Genomic DNA, 18,504 nt, shown 5'->3' with positions numbered 1-18,504 from the left:
GAACCTCCACACTGTTTTCCAGAGCGGCTGCACCAGTTTACATTCCCACCAACAGTGTAGGAGGGTGCCCGACTCTCCACACCCTCCCAGCATCTATAGTCCCTTGATTTGTTCATTTTAGCCACTCTGACTGGCGTGAGGTGGTATTAAACAATATTTCAAGTAATAAATTTACAATGATAAGAACCAAGACCCTTATGAAAAGGGAGGGGGAAAAGTGTGTTTTCATGGACATACCATATTTGAATCAATAAGCAGTTATTGACCTTTTGATACATGCCAGGCAGAATTCTGGATCTTGGGGACACAGTGATAGAAGAATCTGTCTTCAGAGAGCTTACCTTTGCTAATAGTGAAACTCTGGAGTGTAGACCTGGGAGGGGAAGTACAGTGGCTGGAACATGGCTGTCCACAGCGGCATTCAATGCAAGTTTTCAGTGTTTATGGTGTGCAGAAGAGCTCAAGGCAGTGGACTGGATGGAGCATGCGCTGACACTCTGCCTCAGGTTGCAAAAACCATAAGAACTGGAAATGTTTTGGGTACTATTGCTGTTCTGGGATCTAAAGCGTAAGTGTTATATCTGCCCACAGTATGGTAAACAGGAGACCGATTTAAAAGAGATTCCTACAAAATGAGTACAGTACATAGAAGCTGGCGGGCGGGGGGAGCGGAGGATGGGGAAGGGAAGGAGACAGGATTAAATGTGTGTGCCTCTCACGCAATAGGTGTTCGATATAGTTGAAATTGATTAAAAACAGCAAATAAACTAACCTATTAGACTTGTTTTTTAAAAAAAAGATAATAAGGCAAATGTTTCCCTAGGATTGTGATGTCCGACAAATGTGATTAGTTACCTGGAGCCTTTTTCTTAACACCATGAATTAGATGTGTTTTTTACCAAAATTACAGGCTACAGAACCTTTATGGCAAAAGCATCAGGAAGAAATTAAGCAATGAGTCACAGCACCATGTAAAAACAATCAACCAGAACCAATTTTCAAGCTTCTGTCAGGGTGGGATTTATGGTATGTGACTGCAGGTCAGTCCTCTTTGAATAAGGGCCACGCACCAAGTCCTAATCACCATTCCCCAATGCCTGTTAGCAGGACCCAGATCAGCTTGGCACCAAGTGATACCGTGATTATGTTAAAGAGCTGGCACAGAGAAGGCCTGCGGTAATGAGGGCAGGTTTGGACTTCAATGAAAGGAAGGGGATGTGGCTGTCATCCCTCTTGGGTGCTGCACATCACGTTCTGTCTCTAAGTCAAGCAACCGATGACACAAGAGAGGTGCTTTCGACTAAAAGGATGCTTAAATAGATCTATAATCACACTGAGCACAAAGTTCACAGGTATCTTTTCTAAATGTTGTGTGAGGTCTGTTTTCAATCTGGCTTTTATGAAGTTAACAAAAAAATTCCACAAACAATATAGACTTTTTGAAAACAATATCAGTTGAAAATATTCTCAGTAGGCTCCATATTTTTTAAATAAAAATGTTTTTGTTAATCTTGAGCAATTTTATTTAAAATAGAGCATAGAGGTCTTATATATCTAGAGCCAAACCAACTGAATTTAAAGTCCAGTTAAAAGTAGGTGCAAGCTTGGGGAAATTATGACCACTCTGTGACAGATTCCTCATCTAAAAAAATTAGAAGAGTAATAGTAACCTCCTTAGGTGTTGTCATGAGGACCAAATGAGTGAATACACTTCAAGTTACTGGCATATAGTAGGCACTTTCTTAATACTAGTTAGAATTCTTTTTTTTTTTAACGTTTATTTATTATTGAGAGACAGAGCATGAGCAAGAGAGAGGCAGAGAGAGAGGGAGACAGAATCTGAAGCAGTCTCCAGGCCCTGAGCTGTCAGCACAGAGTCTGATGTGGGGCTTAAATTCATGGACCATGAGATCATGACCTGAGCCGAAGTCAAACACTTAACCAACTGAGCCACCCAGGTGCCCCAATACTAGCTAGAATTCTTATAATTAAGGTATTATAGGATTTTTAAATAGATTTTATGTTACTTCTTCTTATAGGGAATAGAGATAGTAATCTATGATAAAATTTAAGAGATCTTTAAAAAGCACTGCCCTCAAAATATGCATTTATTCAAAAACATTTACATAAAACTGAATAGGGTATTGCCTTGCACTTGAGAAACCGATCTACCAAACTACCTATAATATTAATAGGACATGTTTATTAACAAAAGGAAAGAGAATATACAAATTGTCTCTTCTCATCCATTGGTGCAATATATCAGACACTTGAAACTTAGGGAAGATAAGAAAAACTACAAGGACAATGAGATTGGTAGTTATTGTCAAGGTGCACTGATACTCCTCAGAAATAAACTAGGTGCTAAGGGAAATTTACAAGCAATAGGAAACCAAGTGTGAAAGCCAGAGGACCACTTTGGTAACACAAAGAAGTCCCTATCTCCTGCAGAGCAATAAAAGAGAAAACCAAAGTTCAAGGCCAGGAGTTAATGGTCCAAGTGACTGAACTTCAAAAAAGGTGAAATGCCCAACAAAGGTGGGACTGTTATAGTAAGGTCAGGGCAAGGCCCACCTACTTAGGAAAAGCTAGGAAATGACATGCAATGAAGTCACCTAACAGGATGCCCCTGAAAACTCCCTAGACTCCTATGAATTTTCTGAGCCAACAGATGTGGCCCATCGCCTATGAAGAACAAGTATTACCCCTTCCACCTCATCCTGGAAGACAATGCAAAGACCTCTTTCCAAGAAGGCAATAAGATCTACCTCACCTACCTTCCTCTCCCCTAGGTCTATAACTAAGGTTAAATCACAGCATAACCCAGCAGGAAATATGCTGGGCCTGATAAGGAAAGAAAGGGACTATGCCCTCAAAAAAAACGGCAGACCCATCCCAAATATACCACCATGTACCAGCAGGTGCCAGGATAGCATACGTGCATATGGGACTGGATTCTGAGGGTGTTTAATCAAGATGACTGGAACATAAACTTAAAACAGGAAAGTGCTCATCAACTTGGAGGTCGTCTCCAAAGATACAGAATTTAACCCATGGCAAGGACCCCAATAGACAATGTAAGCTTGCCATGAGAATGACTCCCAGAACATTAAAAAAGAAAAATGATGGTGCTTTCTAAACAAAGTTGCAATGCCAGTATTATCATGGCAAATGGTGCAGGAAGGGATTTAAAGACTCACTGAAGTGAACAAGCTGAAATGAAAATACCATGTGTGGCCAGAAGATCTTCTCAATGATTATATTCCACAGAAGGGCCCAGAGGACCGACCATCTGCCAAAAAAATATGAAGAATGTGATGGAAAGCACTAAATGTTCAGTTATGTTGCTCCTCCATAGGCCAGAGGTAATGATAGGCAAGGCTGTTAAAGGACTTGGCTCCTTAATAGCAATGGGGATGATGGGGCCCTAGAATAACATAGAATAATTGGTAGGCATAAACAGCCTAAAGCCAGATGATTACAGTAATGGTAATGAATGACATGACTGGCACAGCAGTCAAGAAGCCTGAACTAGAGAGAGTTATGCTGATGGTTAATAGAACACCAAATACCTATAGGCAAAATAGATGGGCACTGTCTATTTTATACCAGCAGAAGAAATCAAGGATAACTGGAAGACTGAGTACACTTCTCCTAAACAAAAAGCATGATCCCTTATTGAGTTTCCAGATTTGAACCCGATTTTCAGGTCCAGAACCCACTGACATAAGAGTTTGCCTAATACCCAGGAAGAAGGACTCTGTAAAATCACCACAGTATATACTATAATAATTACTCTGACTCTTCCGCCAAAGAGACCTATGACCATTTATTTAGGAAAATGTACCCTGGGGAGAGAGAAACAGGCAGGACTATGAAACAGAGGGTTTGAGGACCTAAGCTGATACCTGAAGACCTGAACTATTATCAAGGACCCTTATTAGAGTAGGGATAAATGAGAGACAGGTAATAAATTGAAATGTAGCCAGGGTCTGGCTTACAATAGGTTCAATGGACCCACAGATTAACCTGCTGATTATTTCCCCAGTGCTAAATTTATAGTTATCAATTGGCATTACCCAATACAGAGGGGAAGGATGGCCAGGGCAGGTAGAAATGAGTGTTACTCTTAAAGATCTAAAGGATCAAGTGGTTGTTGCTCTCATAATATCTCCATTTATTTCACCTCTCCAGCCCCTACAGAAGCTAGATGGATCCTGAAGAATGAAGGTAAACTAGTACTCAGCAAACATTTTCTATAAAGGGCCAGATAATAAGTATTTTAGGCTTTGTGGGCCATACAGTCTCTTTTATAGCAATTCAACTCTCCCACTGTGGTGTGAAAGTAGTTACAAATAACATGTGAGTGGTGTGGCTATGTGTTCCAATAAAACTTTATTTATAAAAACAGGCAGAGGTCAGATTTGGCCCATAGACTATAGTTTACTAATCCCTGATATAGACTACCACAAGTTCTGCCAAACAGTAGCCCAGCTGGAGCCACTGTGTCAGACATGATATCTGCTAAAGCAAATTAGCACAGCGTCAGGTACATGGTATGTGGCTATTGATTTGATTTGATGAATGGATCAGAAAAGAGAATCAGAAACATTTTGCTTTGTGTGAGACAGACATTATTTATTTAGAGTTTTCCCTCAGGACTATGTCAACTGTCTGTACTTTGTCATACTAGAATCCAAAAAGGCCTGAATCATCTGAACATCCCAAGCAATACTGATCCATCATATTGATAATATCATGCTGAGTGTAATAGATACACAAGAGGCAGCTATCACTCAGACTTTGTAAGACACACACATCCAAGGGTGGGAGATTAACCCAATGAAGATTCATAAAGTGACTCATAAACTGGGGCCACCACTTTAGTAAAAATCTTAGGGTCTGCTGACCTGGATCATACCATACATCCCCTCCAAAAATTTATTTAAAAATAAAGCATTGCCTCTTTTGGCAATGAAAAGAATAATAAATAAAATAAGGAGGGAAGGAAAACATGTGCTGAACCCTTTGGAATTCTGGAGGCAGTATATTCTGCACCTGCAATATCCAGTGCAGTGGCCACTAGACACACAAGGCTACTTGGCTAAAATTTTAAATTAAATTAAATAATTAAATTAGAATGTCAATTCCTCAGTTTCAGTAGCCACATTTCAAATACTCAAATACTCAATAGCCACATGTACCCAGTGGCTACCATACTGATAACATAGATGACAAATATTTCCACCAGTGCATAAAGTTCTATTGGAAATAAAAACTATTGTTTTCTGATCCATACACCTGGTGACCAAAGAGTGGCCAGGTTTGGATGAAGCCCAGAGCAGGAAAGAGTTCAGCAGATCTAAGCCACAGTGAATTATCCCTGCCACGGACTCTAACAGAATGAGATGCCATCCTCCAGAACACGGTATAGACTTTGGATAAAATATCATTACATAACACTGTCTCTACAGAAAGAATACATAGGTCTGGGAACCAGGAGATTGAAGTAAAAACTACTCCATTTACCATCACTCCCAATGACCAAATTTTAAAATGTGTGCTTCCTGTCCCCACACTTTGTGTTCTACAGGGATTAAGATCTGGTTCCCAGAGAAGAAACTTCTACCAGAGAACTAGCAAAGTCTCCATTGGACTATAAACTGCTGCCTGGTCCCTTTGGGCTACTTGTTTCTGAGGGCCAGCAGGCAAAAAGAGGAATCTCCATCTTATCAGAGGAATCATCCTTGATTATGAGAATAAAGCAACACTATTTTTACAAAATAGGGGCAATGAGGAATATGGCTGGCATTCAGGTAATTCATTTGGATATCTTTTGGCCCTCCCTTGACCAATTATGACTATAAATGAATAGATACAGTAACCTCTGCCCAAGGTCTCACACCCCTTAGCATCAGGTTCAAGCCCCTGAGGCTAGCAGACCTGGTCAATGAAGGTAAGAGAAATCTACAATAGACAGTAGAGAAAGGTAACAAATATCAATTACAGCCCCAAGATCAACTATGGCAGCAGAAACTATAGTTCATCCCACTAACCTCCCTCTTCTAAGTTTTAAATCAAGAAGAGAGTCCCACTGGTATCCTCAGGGCTGCTCCCCCAAAATATATGAAGAAGTGGAGCCAGGGAGACTATGGACTGTGGTAGACCAGAGATGCACCATGCAGATCCCTCTCCAGGGAATGATTGCTGCCCATTTCAGGGATAGCAGGAAGTCTTTCAGATCTGCCTCAGCTGTGGAGCGCCACCTTGCCAAGGTCATGTCCTTCCCTGAGACAGCCCACATCCAGCGGCTGAATAAGACAGGGGTACAAAGGCTCAGCCATTTCAGCCCAACAAGGGACAACCTTGATGGGCAATACTCATTCCAAAGCTCCCTAGTGGGCTGGCTGAAGTTTTGTCAGACCTGCAGCACAGCTCAGTTTCTTTCTCTGCCCAATGCTGCTGCTTCCCCCTTTCCTTTCTCAGGTATTAATCCCCAATAAACATCTTACATCTCAACTCCATCTTAGTGTTTGTTTCTAAAGAACCCAACCTGCAAACATGTGATTATGTGTTTGTAGGAGCCCAGGCAGATACTATAACCCTGCTGAATGTAATATGTAATAATGTAGAAAAAAACACTTTCCCCTTCCCCCTTCAAGAGTAGTCTGAAAAATTGCTCCTGAGCTAACATGTACATCATTCCAAAAGTCACTTTCTTCAGCTGTCCCAGACTGTCAGACCACCAGTGTCAATGGCAAGTATGGCCATATCACCACAGACCTTTAGTAGTGGTCAGGTGCAACACTGAAGCAATATCATGTGGCATGAGGAAGAGAAATAGACAATAAGTTAGTCAGAGAAAGACAAATACCATATGATTTCACTCATATGTAGCATTTAACAAACAAAACAAACAAGGGGGGGAAGAAACGAACAAACAAAAATGCAGATTCTTAATTATAGAGAACAAACTGGTAGCTAGCAGAGGGGAGGGGGAAAAGGGATAGAGGAAATAGAAGAAGGGGATTAAGATGAGCACTGAGTAACGTACAGAATTGTTGAATCACTGTATTGTACACTTGAAACTAATATAACACGTAAACTCTACTGGAATTAAAAATAAAAGAACAGTAACAGCCAAGAGAATGGGATTATTCAGCTGACTAGACAGATTTTCTAGTCTTTTTCTGTGGCAGGACAGTGATTGGGACTGAGTCCTAGGGTTAAGTAAATACCCTTGAGTTTTTGAAACTTTCTGTGTGAGCTGAAACTCTGAGACGTGAAAGAAGGCAAGAAAAGAGAGAAACATGTAAGATATTCTTGTGTATTGGAGCCATCGGTTAATTTGACTAGAATATTAAAACTAATGTGAACTCATTTTGTACCTAGTATGGAACCAACTATTTGGTTGAGCACACTAGAGCACAGTGTGAACCAACTATATATGGTATATAGCAATATGTTCATTTAAGAGAAAAAAAGATCAGAAAGCCAAGATGTTGTCAACAGTGGTTATATCAGGAGGGCGGAGTTTCATTGCATTATTTCCCTTATCTCTACTGTGTGAACTTTCTGTGATGAGTTTGTATTTTGGTAACAAGGAAAAAAGTTATTGTTTTACATTTACTGAAGTGGTGAACCTGTGTTCCCCCCCAACAGCTAAAAAAAGAATGGTGCATATTCTGTTTCTAAGAAATACAAACATTCCCCTTTCTTTCAAGTACAACAGGGCTGCCAGGTTGGAGGCCGTTTCAGATGTCAACCTACAAAGTAGTCTAGAAAGGCAGGAAATAAGCCATAGAACATTCTAATTGCTTTCATAAGCTTGATTACAGAAAGAAGGCATCTCCTTTGTGATTTCTGCTTCTGAGAGGAAGGTGTTATGGGCCAAGGGCTGAGACACTCACAGAACCCCTCATCCCCTTCCATGAGTATTATTAAATGTTTTTAATTTATTTTTGAGAGATAGAGAGGGGCAGCACTAGCAGGGAAAGGTCAGAGAGAGAGGGAGATACAGAATCCAAAGCAGGCTCCAGGCTCTGAGCTAGCTGTCAGCACAGAGCCGGACGCGGGGCTTGAACCCACAAATGGTGAGAGCATGACCTAAGCCAAAGCCGGACGCTTAACCTACTGAGCCACTCAGGTGCCACCATGAGTATTATTAAAGAAAAGGCATCACACTGAGCAACTGTGAGAATACAGTATCATTCATATGCTCTGTGAGCCCAGCTCGTCCAAAAAGCCATCTCTTCTGCAAGACCTCTAACAGCTGTCCATGCAACGCCGGGTTGGACATAACATCTCTATAAATGAGAAAACAACCCTTACTGGCAGTCCCACTTAGATAGACTATAGGTACCTTGAACCCAAAACTAAATTTATCACCTTTTCTTCCCAAAACAGTGCATTTTTATGTGTTCTACTGCTGCCACTGCCCTGACTCCCACCCTACTAGACTGTGAACAGGTCACTCACCCGCTCTTATTTCTCTATAATATCAGTGCCTAGAACAGTGTAGATAATATAGTAGTTGCTCAGTACACACTGTGGAATTACTATTGCATGAATAACAGGTGCCCTAAAGATTTTCTTTAAAAATCCAGTCCCTTGGTAAGCTTTTGTCTTTGATCAGATCCTCTGTTCAATTTCCACTGTCCTTCTTTTAATTGTGACCCTGTGCTATCTTGGAAGCAGTTGGTTTCTGTCAATTTTCTTTTGCTAATTATCTCAGTGCCCATGTCCAAGGTCATCTATTTCAAGGACCCTGTTGGGTGTCAATATTCTACATATAGTCATATTCCTCGGTTAACCCTCCTAAATAAGATTTGACAGAAAAAGCATTTTTGAGATTTAAGGGTGAAAGGGTAGCTCAAAACAATAAAAGCTCAGTAATTTGAATGAAGTGCAGTGAAGGTCAGACTGACAGTGAAAAGTACAAATTATAAAAGCTCTTTTTTTTTTAAATAGAGTGACTAGTCTCATGCACAGAAGGGCTATGACCAAATTCGAAATGTACCTTTTTAAAAAAATAATGATACATTATGGCTAGAAAGAGAGGAAAAAACAAAGGCAACCAGATGCAGAAAGAAGTAACTGAGCTGAGTCTAGGACAAAGGCCACCAGGAAAAAGCCAACCATTAAGAATGCAACCTCTCTTGTAGATGCTGCCTGCTGAACTATCCAGAAAGATGAGTGGAACCTTGGGAAGTCTGAGGGAGGAAATGTCACCCACGTTTTGAGCTGACCTGGAGTCATGACCAAACAGAGGATGTATTCCACATGACACAGGCATCACGCACCACACTGGTGAGGAAAGAGGTCTGACAGTGAGCAGTGAGCATCTGCTGGACATGTAGCCTCCGCACCACGCCCACTTCTTAAAGGACCAAACATGCCATACAAGTTTGAGGCATAGGATCTATGCTACTCACCTAGACCTAAATACACAAGGACAAACACCATCTTTCATGAAACTCTGAAAGAACTAAGGCAGACCCTGTGACAGGACATGACAGCCAGCCAAAGTCGGACTACAGAAACCAGGACGTGTGGACCAGTGGAAACCATCATGGAGGACGTGAATCCCCTGTATGCAAGCATGGGTAGGATTTGGTTAGAAAGAGAAGAGGAGGGAAGCAGGTTCAGTGCGGAGAACAGTGTGAGCAGAACCTAGAAGTGAGGAGGGGGGTGTGGATTGTGTGGGGATGACAGCTGAGGGGACGGTGTAGGCTTGGTGCAGGGAACTGAAGGGTCAGGAAATGGACCAGCTGAGGCCGGAGGGGACCAGCATGCAGTCCCTGTGCACCAGGCACTGCTCCCCTCCCAGCGCCAGGCACACAGAGTGAACAAGACAAACTAAAATCTCAGGCGCCACACAGCCACCATTTAGTAGAGACAGAGATCTTATGAAAAACTGGTAGTGAGATGGAAAGCACACATAATAAAAAGAGGAGAGGTAACAAAGAAATGCACCTCACCCCCCAAAAACCCACAAGTTTCATCCAGCTGATACTGGCCAGGGAGAGAGAGGTGGTTACATAAATTGTACAGTGGTACAGCTCGGCCACTGTCCTTCCTTATGACTCTGAGTAACCTAGAAAGATTGGAATAAAGGAAGTAGGAAGTTGGGGCGCCTGGGCGGCCCAGTCAGCTAAGCATCCCACTTCAGCTCAGGTCATGATCTCACAATTCATCAGTTCAAGCCCAGTGTTGGGCTCTGTGCTGACAGCTCAGAGCCTGGAGCCTGCTTCTGATTCTGTGTCTTCCTCTCTCTCTGTCCCTCCCCAACTCGTGCTGTTTCTCTCTCTCAAAAATAAATAAGCATTTAAAAAGAAAACATAACTACAGTATCTATTGCATGTAAAAAAATATATATCAAAAACTATCCAGTCAGCATTCAGATTTCCGGATACTCACTCACTCTCTCTCTAAAAAAAAAAAAAAAGAGGAGGAGGTGAAGGTGGAAAAGAGCCTCCAAAATAATTGTGTGACTTTAAAGAGACCACCAAATCAGAATAAATATACGACTGATTCTTTCTCTTAAGAAAGTGCTGACCCATGCCTTAAATTATATCTCTATTTACTTATAAAATAATTAATGTGCCAAACATTTGTAAATCAATCTAGCTTCTAGGAAGAATTTCAAATTGAATGTTTTCTCATTTTCATGGAAAACTGCTTCTTAGGACAAACTAAGTTGAGAATAATAATAGGTCTTTAAACACTTTTATTCCCATCTATCCCTCCTCTTCTTACCAAAATAAAGACGGGTTCATCTCAATTTTCGCTGCAAATATTATTTTAGAGAGCTGCCACCAAGGGTAAACATCTTCATTCACTTTCCTTTAAATTGCACTCTTTTATTGAATAAATTATTCAGTATTAGGGACCTAGACAAGGGACCACATTACTCTGAGAGAAGCTGAAATATAGTATTAGAGACTGGCAAGCTGTCACAGCAAATTGGGCATGACCCGCCACCCCTCCTCCCACCTGAGTCCCTACCATGTTCTTTAAGCTTCTGTGACTGAACCATACGTCTGGAAAACTCAATTTGCTAAGTGTGGGAAGACAGATCTTAATTGAAAAGTTCATTTCTAATAAAATGCAAGGTGGTAAAAGGTTGGGCTGGCAGGGTAGATCATTTGAGTCTTTATTAATAACATCAATTCATTTTAATTCAGTGAAGCACATAATTGGCATCAAGCTTTTCAAGTTCACCACACATTCCTGTGCCTGGAATCCCTAATATTTAAAAAAAGAAAAACTTTTCTTCTTTGGTAATAGATGTTCTAATAATTTGCATTTTAACAAGAGGTTACTTGTAGCTGGCTTATACTAATTATAAGTATGTCGAGTTTTCCTAAGCCAGTGGTACCCACTGGCCAGTGACAAATCTTCCTAAGTCTTAACTGGAATTCCCTGTAATTATTCTGCAGTCAGCTAAGATGCCAGCAATGAGATGAATGAGGCCCCGTGAGATTACTGCACCTTGAATAATCACAGGCGGTTGGTGGGGTCAATTACTGTCTCAGTTTGGTCCATAGTGGCTGCATGTAAATCCGTTTACTGGGAGTTTCATTGTTCCATTGCCTTCATCTCTGCAACTACAGTCATTCTGTGATGCAAGACACTAAGGGCTCACAGGACCATCTCCATGGGAAGTGAGGACCCTGCCGAAGAGCTGTGGTTTTGAGAATGAAACAAAAGAAAACTTTCTCTCACTCACAGGATGGAGTGGAATTGTTGGCTTAGTGAAAAGGGCTTAGGCTGGAGAGTCCAGAGACAGACTCTCCTAATCCTCCGTGGCCATGATAACCAACCAGCCAACTACACCAAGAAGAGTTTCTTCTGCAACCTTGTACTGTCATGCAGTTCTCTACAAGAACTACAGCATGGAGTAGCAAAGGGGGGGAAAAACAAGAGAAAAAAAAAAAAGAGAGAAAAAAGCAAGAGGAAAAAGTAGCCCTACCATGAAATAAAACCAAGCAAGCGAGTAAGTAACCCATGAACTCGTCAGCATAAAATCTAACATACCATCGCCTTCACTGGAACTCAGTAAATGTGTGCAATGTTTCTGGTTTAATTTAATGGTAACTTGTTAATATCTACTGGATGTTCTTGCGGTTATGAAGATGATTAAGAATAGCCACTGTCCTTGATGTTACAAAGCTCATACAAAAAAGACATAGGCAAATTTCATTATTAGTGAAAAACTATGTGGTCAATTACTGCTCATTCAAATAAGGTTCAATAATTTTGCAAGATTTAGGAAGTAAACTTCAGAACTCGAAGGTGTCCAGGCCTGACTGTGCATGAGAATTAGAGCACAAACCTTTTTTGAAAATACAGATGCCAGGATTCCAATCCAAACTTCAGAAGCTATATTTTTAGTCAGCCTCCTAGGTCATTTTTATTCAGTTACCCTGATACCAGATAAATGTTCAAATTCTGAACCAAAACAGCAATTATCAAAGTTTTCCCAGGTCTAAAGAAAGAAAGAAATCACTGTCATTAATCCTCCTGCAGAGAAATGGAAAAACTTCCTCAGTTAGCTTCAGAACCCAGAGTAGCTTTTTGCCAGCACACTTCCTCCCAACCCTCTGCTCTCTCTGGTCTGTCTTTGTCCACACAGTCCGGGACAGAAAGGAAGGAGCCGAGGTGTTGACTGCTCACCTTCTGGGGACATTTTGGTGCATGAGGCAACTCTGCAGGCTGCACCGAGGAAATGCATTTAGAGTGTATCTAAGGAGTGCTGGAAATGTCTGGGAAGTAAAAGCAGCTCATGCGACTTTTAAAGCCTGCCAAAAAGATTTGACTATAAATGAGGAGGCAAATGAAGAGCTCACCATAACGACCCACCCCATGTGGTGATAATAATGGGACTAGAACCCAGATCCTAGAATGCTCTTTCCACAAGGCCTTCCCCATCCCCCGTCCTGGCTGCCAGCTGGCAGTAATGGGGGTCAGACACACATGGTCCCATTCTCCTGCCAGGACACTTATTTATATAGGAAATGGATGACTATGTAATTACTCCATTGGCACTATGTACTTAAGATATCTTGTCTCTCAAGGCTGTTCACTTACTTATTGAGTAACCAGAAAGCCAAAAGTTCACATTGAGTGGTTCCGCTTCCCCCTAAAAATGTTTTCATGGCTAAGGAACACACACTGAAAATAGTGAGTCACCATCCCTAGCCTTTGAACTCACCTCAAGTTGGGAGGGAACAGCCCTGACTCTGGGCTGCTGGTGGCCATGGGGCAGGATAGTTTAGCATCCCATGGTGGGATTATACGCAAGATGTAATGTTGGTGCAGGGAAAAGAGATGAGGCCAGTCAAGGACATATCCTAGGGGCGCCTGGGTGGCTTAGTCGGTTAAGTGTCCTACTTCAGCTCAGGTCATGATCTCATGGTTTGTGGGTTTCAGCCCCATGTCAGGCTCTGTGCTGACAAATCAGAGCCTGGAACCTGCTTCGAATTCTGTGTTTCCCTCTCTCTCTGCGCCTCCCCCATTCATGCTCTCTTTCTATTTCAATAATAAATATATCAAAAAAAAATTTTTTAAAGGACATATCCTAGGCTATGAAATCCAGCGGTGACAGTCAAGATGGGGAGGAGCCTCGCCATGACTGGACAACAGGGATGCAGGAGCATCTAATGGCTTTTTTTTTTTTTAATTTCCATGTGCTTTTATTTTTACAGGAGGTATGCCCCTGACTCTCCATGTCGCCTCCCCAGATTCAGTGTCCCAACAGATAAATTGGCTAAACCTGTGTCAAGTGCCTACACCTAGGTACCTGGAGCTAATGACAGGCCTGGCCCCTTCTAGACTCCTCTTTTCCTCTTTGGAAAGTAAGAACCTGCTTCCCATACAGCCTCACAGAGCAAACACAGGAAAACCAAACACACAAAGGATAACTGCCCACTGTAGAGACACCATCTTTCTCCCAGCCAGCCAGCCTCAAAATCTTAGAATCATCTCAGAATATGAGAAGAAAGGGTCATTCTGTAGCTCAATTCTGTATTCTGTAACCTCTTGTCCCCTGTGTTCCTCCCTGTGACTCCTTCCAATGCAGGCAGACTAGGTCTGAAGACGCAGGAGGGGTCCCACAGGACTAGCGAAGAGGGTCTTCACTTCACCTAGGATGGAAATCAAATGTGAGCCAGTAGGAAGTGAAAGCAGAGTTACTGAAGGTACATAGAAATAGACAGATGGACGGAGCATCCAAGAGACTATGAAAGACAGAGAGCACGAGTCTCATCTCTGTTTGGGGCCTGGGGCTTTGATTGACGATTGTGATCCGGTGCACGCATCCTCTTAGGCATCCAGAAACTGGTCAGACCAATGACAGGGGCCAAGTGTCCTTCAGAAGTCACTTATTTCTTGGAACCAGGGGTCCTGGCATCAAGGTGCGTGAAGTAAGTGGTCTTGGCGAACCTTATGACGACCCTGCCTGGTCACTCCTTAGATGTTATCTATTGTGCTGGAAAACTCCAAAGACATCATTACCTCTTTGTCCCTCACAAGGAGGGCATATGCTATTTGCATTACACGGCATGTGTAGAGTGGGATGGGGTACAGGTCCCAGAAAGAATAGAAGCCGGAAAGGGAGTAAAGAAAAAAAAAACACCTTTTTTATGGGGTCCTTTCAGTTTCCGTGTTGCACTTCTCACATTCACAAGCCCCTGTGTAAAGCCTATTTCAATCACCTCCAATGGATTATCTCAACACCCCAACCTCACCCTTTCTGTCAACTGCCTTTCTGCCATGGCCAGAAAAATGTGTCAAAGGCACAGAGCTCTGACAATGCATCTTCTCCTTCCACAACAATTTAGATGTGCATTCTGGGGCCCCTAGGTGACTCAGTCAGTTAAGCATCTGATTTCAACTCAAGTCATGATCTCACAGTTTATGGGATCCAGTCCCATATCAGGCTCTGTGCTGACAGCTAAGAGCCTGGAGATGGCTTCATATTCTGTGTCTTCCTCTCTTTCTGCCCCTCCCCACTCATGCTCTCTCTCTCTCTCTCTCAAAAATAAACATCAAAACTTTTTTAAATTACTAAGTTAGATGTGCAATTTTTTCTTCTTTTTCACAGAAAGCCTTCAGTATTGTGGCCCTCTCACCTACATCTCCAGCCCCTTCTACCATTCCCTGTAACTATAGCCCCCTGCTTCTATGTCTTTTCTCAGGCTACACCTTCCACCCAGAAGCTTTCCCCATAATTTCTGGTTAAAATCTGCCCAGCTGTGATACTGTGATTTATAAGAAATCTGAATGACCAAAATTTATATTTCTCATGCATATTTGACCTTCCTCCACAGTTTCTGGCTCATAGTTCCTAAAAACCCTTGGAATTTCCTGTGACAAGAGTGATGAAGATTCTTTTGTTATGTTGATGAGATGATTTTTGGAAAACCCTTAAGTAACCTAAGAATGGGGGGCTGGTTCCTAGAAGAAATGACCAGGAGATTCGAGAGTTTGAACTTTCAGTCCTACTTCCTACCTATGAAGAGAGGGGCTAGAGGATGAATTAGCCAATGGCCAATGACTTAGTCAATCATGACTATGTAATGAAGCCTCCATAAAAACCCAGAAGGACTGGATTCAGAGAGTTTCAGGGTTAGTGAACATTTGAAGGTGTGGGAGAAGTGGTGCCCAGGGAGCTCCACACCCTATCTCTGAACCTGGCCTTATGTATCTCTTCATTTGGCTGTTGATTCATATCTCTTACTGTAGCCTTTAATAACATATTAAACGTTAAGTGTTTCACTGAGTCCTGCGAGATGTTCTAGTGTATTAATCAAATCTAAGGAGGAGGTCGCTTCAATCTATAGTCAGTTGGTCAGAAGCCCAGGTAATAGCCAGAGGCTTGCAAGTGGTGTCTGATGTAGGGGATGGGGGACAGTCTTGTATGACTGAGCCCTTAACCAGTAGAATCTGATGCTATCTTGGGATAGATACTGTCAAAATTGAATTGGATTCTCAGACACCCTACTGGCTTCTGAGAATTGCTTGGTTTGTTATGTGAAGGAATTCTCCTGCCCCTCCCCTGCTTCTCCTCTGTCCATGTTGGAATTGGGTCTGGGAACCTTAAAAGACAATCCCATAAAAAAAATCACCATAAATATCTCTTCCTTATTGAGACTTTCACAATGCCACCCACCTCCCAAATTGTATCTCCTTCTCCCTGAGTTCTGTCATTAATGTGTCACATGTGTCTTTCTTAGAGTACATTTTGCATTGTTTTCATGCATCCCCATCTCCACCTCCAAATCCAAGCCCTTTGAGATCATGAATCATAGTCTACTCATCTTTGGGCTCTGCTCCTCCTCTCCCCCAAGCCCTGTTTCCTAGAATGCACCACAAAGTCTCCTATCAATTAGTTGTTCAACAAATGTTTGTTAAATGTAATAAAATTTTGTGGGTTAGGCAGAGAAAATGCTTGTGTGAATTGTATGGTAACTTGAGCCCTGGACCAGCATCTGCCTCCCCCTGGATGTAGTACATATGTGGGTAGCTTTGGTCTCACCCAACACTTCCTTCATAATGGTCATTACTTGTTAATGTCCAAGCTTCCCCTGGAATGTAAGCACAATGAGGGCAGGAATCCTGCTTTATCCCATTCACCTCTGTTATTCCCAGTGCATACCTCAGTGCTCAGCATATATTAGGTGCTCAAAAAAGAGAACATAGTAGGTGCTCAAAAAAGAGAACTGAGTCAAACTGAACTGAATCTTATCTATCTGATCCAGCTGCATGGAATCTAGAGGGAGGATGGTGGTAGGCAACAGCACACATACCTTGCACTACATCTCAGTCAGCTGACTTCCATCAGGAGGGGGGCAAAAATAAAGGAAGGGGACATGGTCTTCATAAGAAAGATTCCTTAACAGAAAACTGAAGCATTGCTTTGGGGCCACAACTGGCAGGGGGGAAGCATGTAAGGCAACATTTCATTAAAGGAACCAGATGGAGACAAGTAATGTTTTGCTGAAGGAAGGTCCACCTTGAGGCCCTTCTGTCTTTTCACTTTTGCTTAAAAGAGTTTTAAATGAAGTCCTGCAGTCTAATTTTGCAATTTCTTAACAATTAATTAAGAGAAGAGCAAATCTTTGCAGGGAGCTGAATAAACCATTATTCATTTAGTTCAAAATTTAAAGGTCACTAAGAAGGCTCCCCACTCAAAAAAAAAAAAACACTGAGAAATAGATCTTCTAATACTAATTATTCCTATTTCCTACACATTAATTATGTGACTTGTCTGGACTGCAGAACAAGATGTCATCCAGCCCTGTTTCACCCCATTACAGAAGAATAAATCAACCCTCTGTGGCTGCCTTAGAATTAGAGATTCATTCCTATTGGTTTGGAGGCATCTTGTTAAAAGGATACCATTTCAAAATGCCAATGTGCCTGAAAAGGGTTGTGTTGTCATTGTTTCTATTTGACTCTACAAAGTTTTCTGGATCCAGTAAAGAGGGAGGAGTGATAGAAGAAAGAGGAAAAGACAGAAGGTAGATTCCTGTGGACAAGAGAGATGTTTGAGAGGACCAGAAATAGAGGAAGAGATACTGACCAAAAAAAGAAAACATGAATTGAAAATGACTGCCTTTGTTTCTGCAATTTCACTCATAGCTGGGACAACTAGGAAACTTCTCAGAAGTTCCTTTTCTATGGAAAGTAGTTTCAAGGAACCTATTACTTTTTTTAAAGGTAGCAAATAACCTCCTTCAACTTGTGGCAAAGGCCTTTTCAAAAATTTAATATCCTCTAAAGCTTAAAATCTATAGACAAGTAGATCAGTGGGACAGAAGAGAAACCCCAGAAACAGATACATATATAGGGACACAGATTTAAAACAAAGAAGGCTGACTCATTGAGTAGAATATGCAACTCTTGATCTTGAGCTTGAGCCACATGGTTAGATATGGAGTTTACCTAAAAAAAAAAAAGTTTGAAAAAATAATTTAAAAATTGGCACTGCAGCACAGTAGGGATAGAATAATATTGTCAACAATGGGTGACAATGGAATATCCATATGAAAACAATAACATGTGGCTCCTATCTCATTCTATTAAAATTCAGGTCCAGATAGAGTGTAAGCCCAAACGTGAAAGACAAATCAAGCAGCAACAGAAAAATTTTTTAAAGAGAAAATAAGAGATTTCTGTTATCCAAGTCAAGGAGAGTTTTCTTTTTTTTTTAACTTTTTAATGTTTGTTTACTTTTGAGAGAGACAGAGACAGAGCATGAGTGAGAGAGGGAGACACAGATTGTGAAGCAGGCTCCAGGCTCTGAGCTTTCAGCACAGAGCCCGATGAGGGGTTCAAACCAACAAACTGCAAGATCATGACCTGAACCACAATTGGATGCTTAACCAACTGAGCCACTCAGGCATTCCAGGAAAACGTTTTCTTAAATAGAACCAAAAAACCCACAAATTATAAAAGGGGGAATGATGGGAATGATACAGTTGACTATCTTTGAATTAA

At 41.6% G+C, this 18,504-nt stretch overlaps 2 long non-coding RNA genes across 2 annotated transcripts in view; one reads left to right on the top strand and one right to left on the bottom strand.

Moving 5' to 3' along the window:
* Positions 1-12,376: 12,376 nt before the first annotated feature.
* LOC115300865 lies at positions 12,377-12,858 on the bottom strand. Its single transcript, XR_003912893.1, has 2 exons — positions 12,679-12,858; positions 12,377-12,490 (listed from the first exon to the last, which is right to left on the bottom strand). It is a non-coding gene; the product is annotated as an uncharacterized LOC115300865 (long non-coding RNA).
* A 1,199-nt stretch (positions 12,859-14,057) lies between these two features.
* Positions 14,058-18,504, top strand: part of LOC115302842 — a 14,771-nt gene continuing 10,324 nt past the window's right edge. Inside the window, exon 1 of the long non-coding RNA XR_003913664.1 lies at positions 14,058-14,417. This is a non-coding gene — a long non-coding RNA (uncharacterized LOC115302842). The remainder of the gene's footprint in view (positions 14,418-18,504) is intronic.

This window comes from Suricata suricatta, chromosome 9 (assembly GCF_006229205.1).
Source record: "Suricata suricatta isolate VVHF042 chromosome 9, meerkat_22Aug2017_6uvM2_HiC, whole genome shotgun sequence".
Lineage (NCBI taxonomy): Eukaryota > Metazoa > Chordata > Mammalia > Carnivora > Herpestidae > Suricata > Suricata suricatta.
The sequence above is the reverse complement of the archived record's forward strand: the minus strand, read 5'-3'. Positions and strand labels throughout refer to the sequence as shown.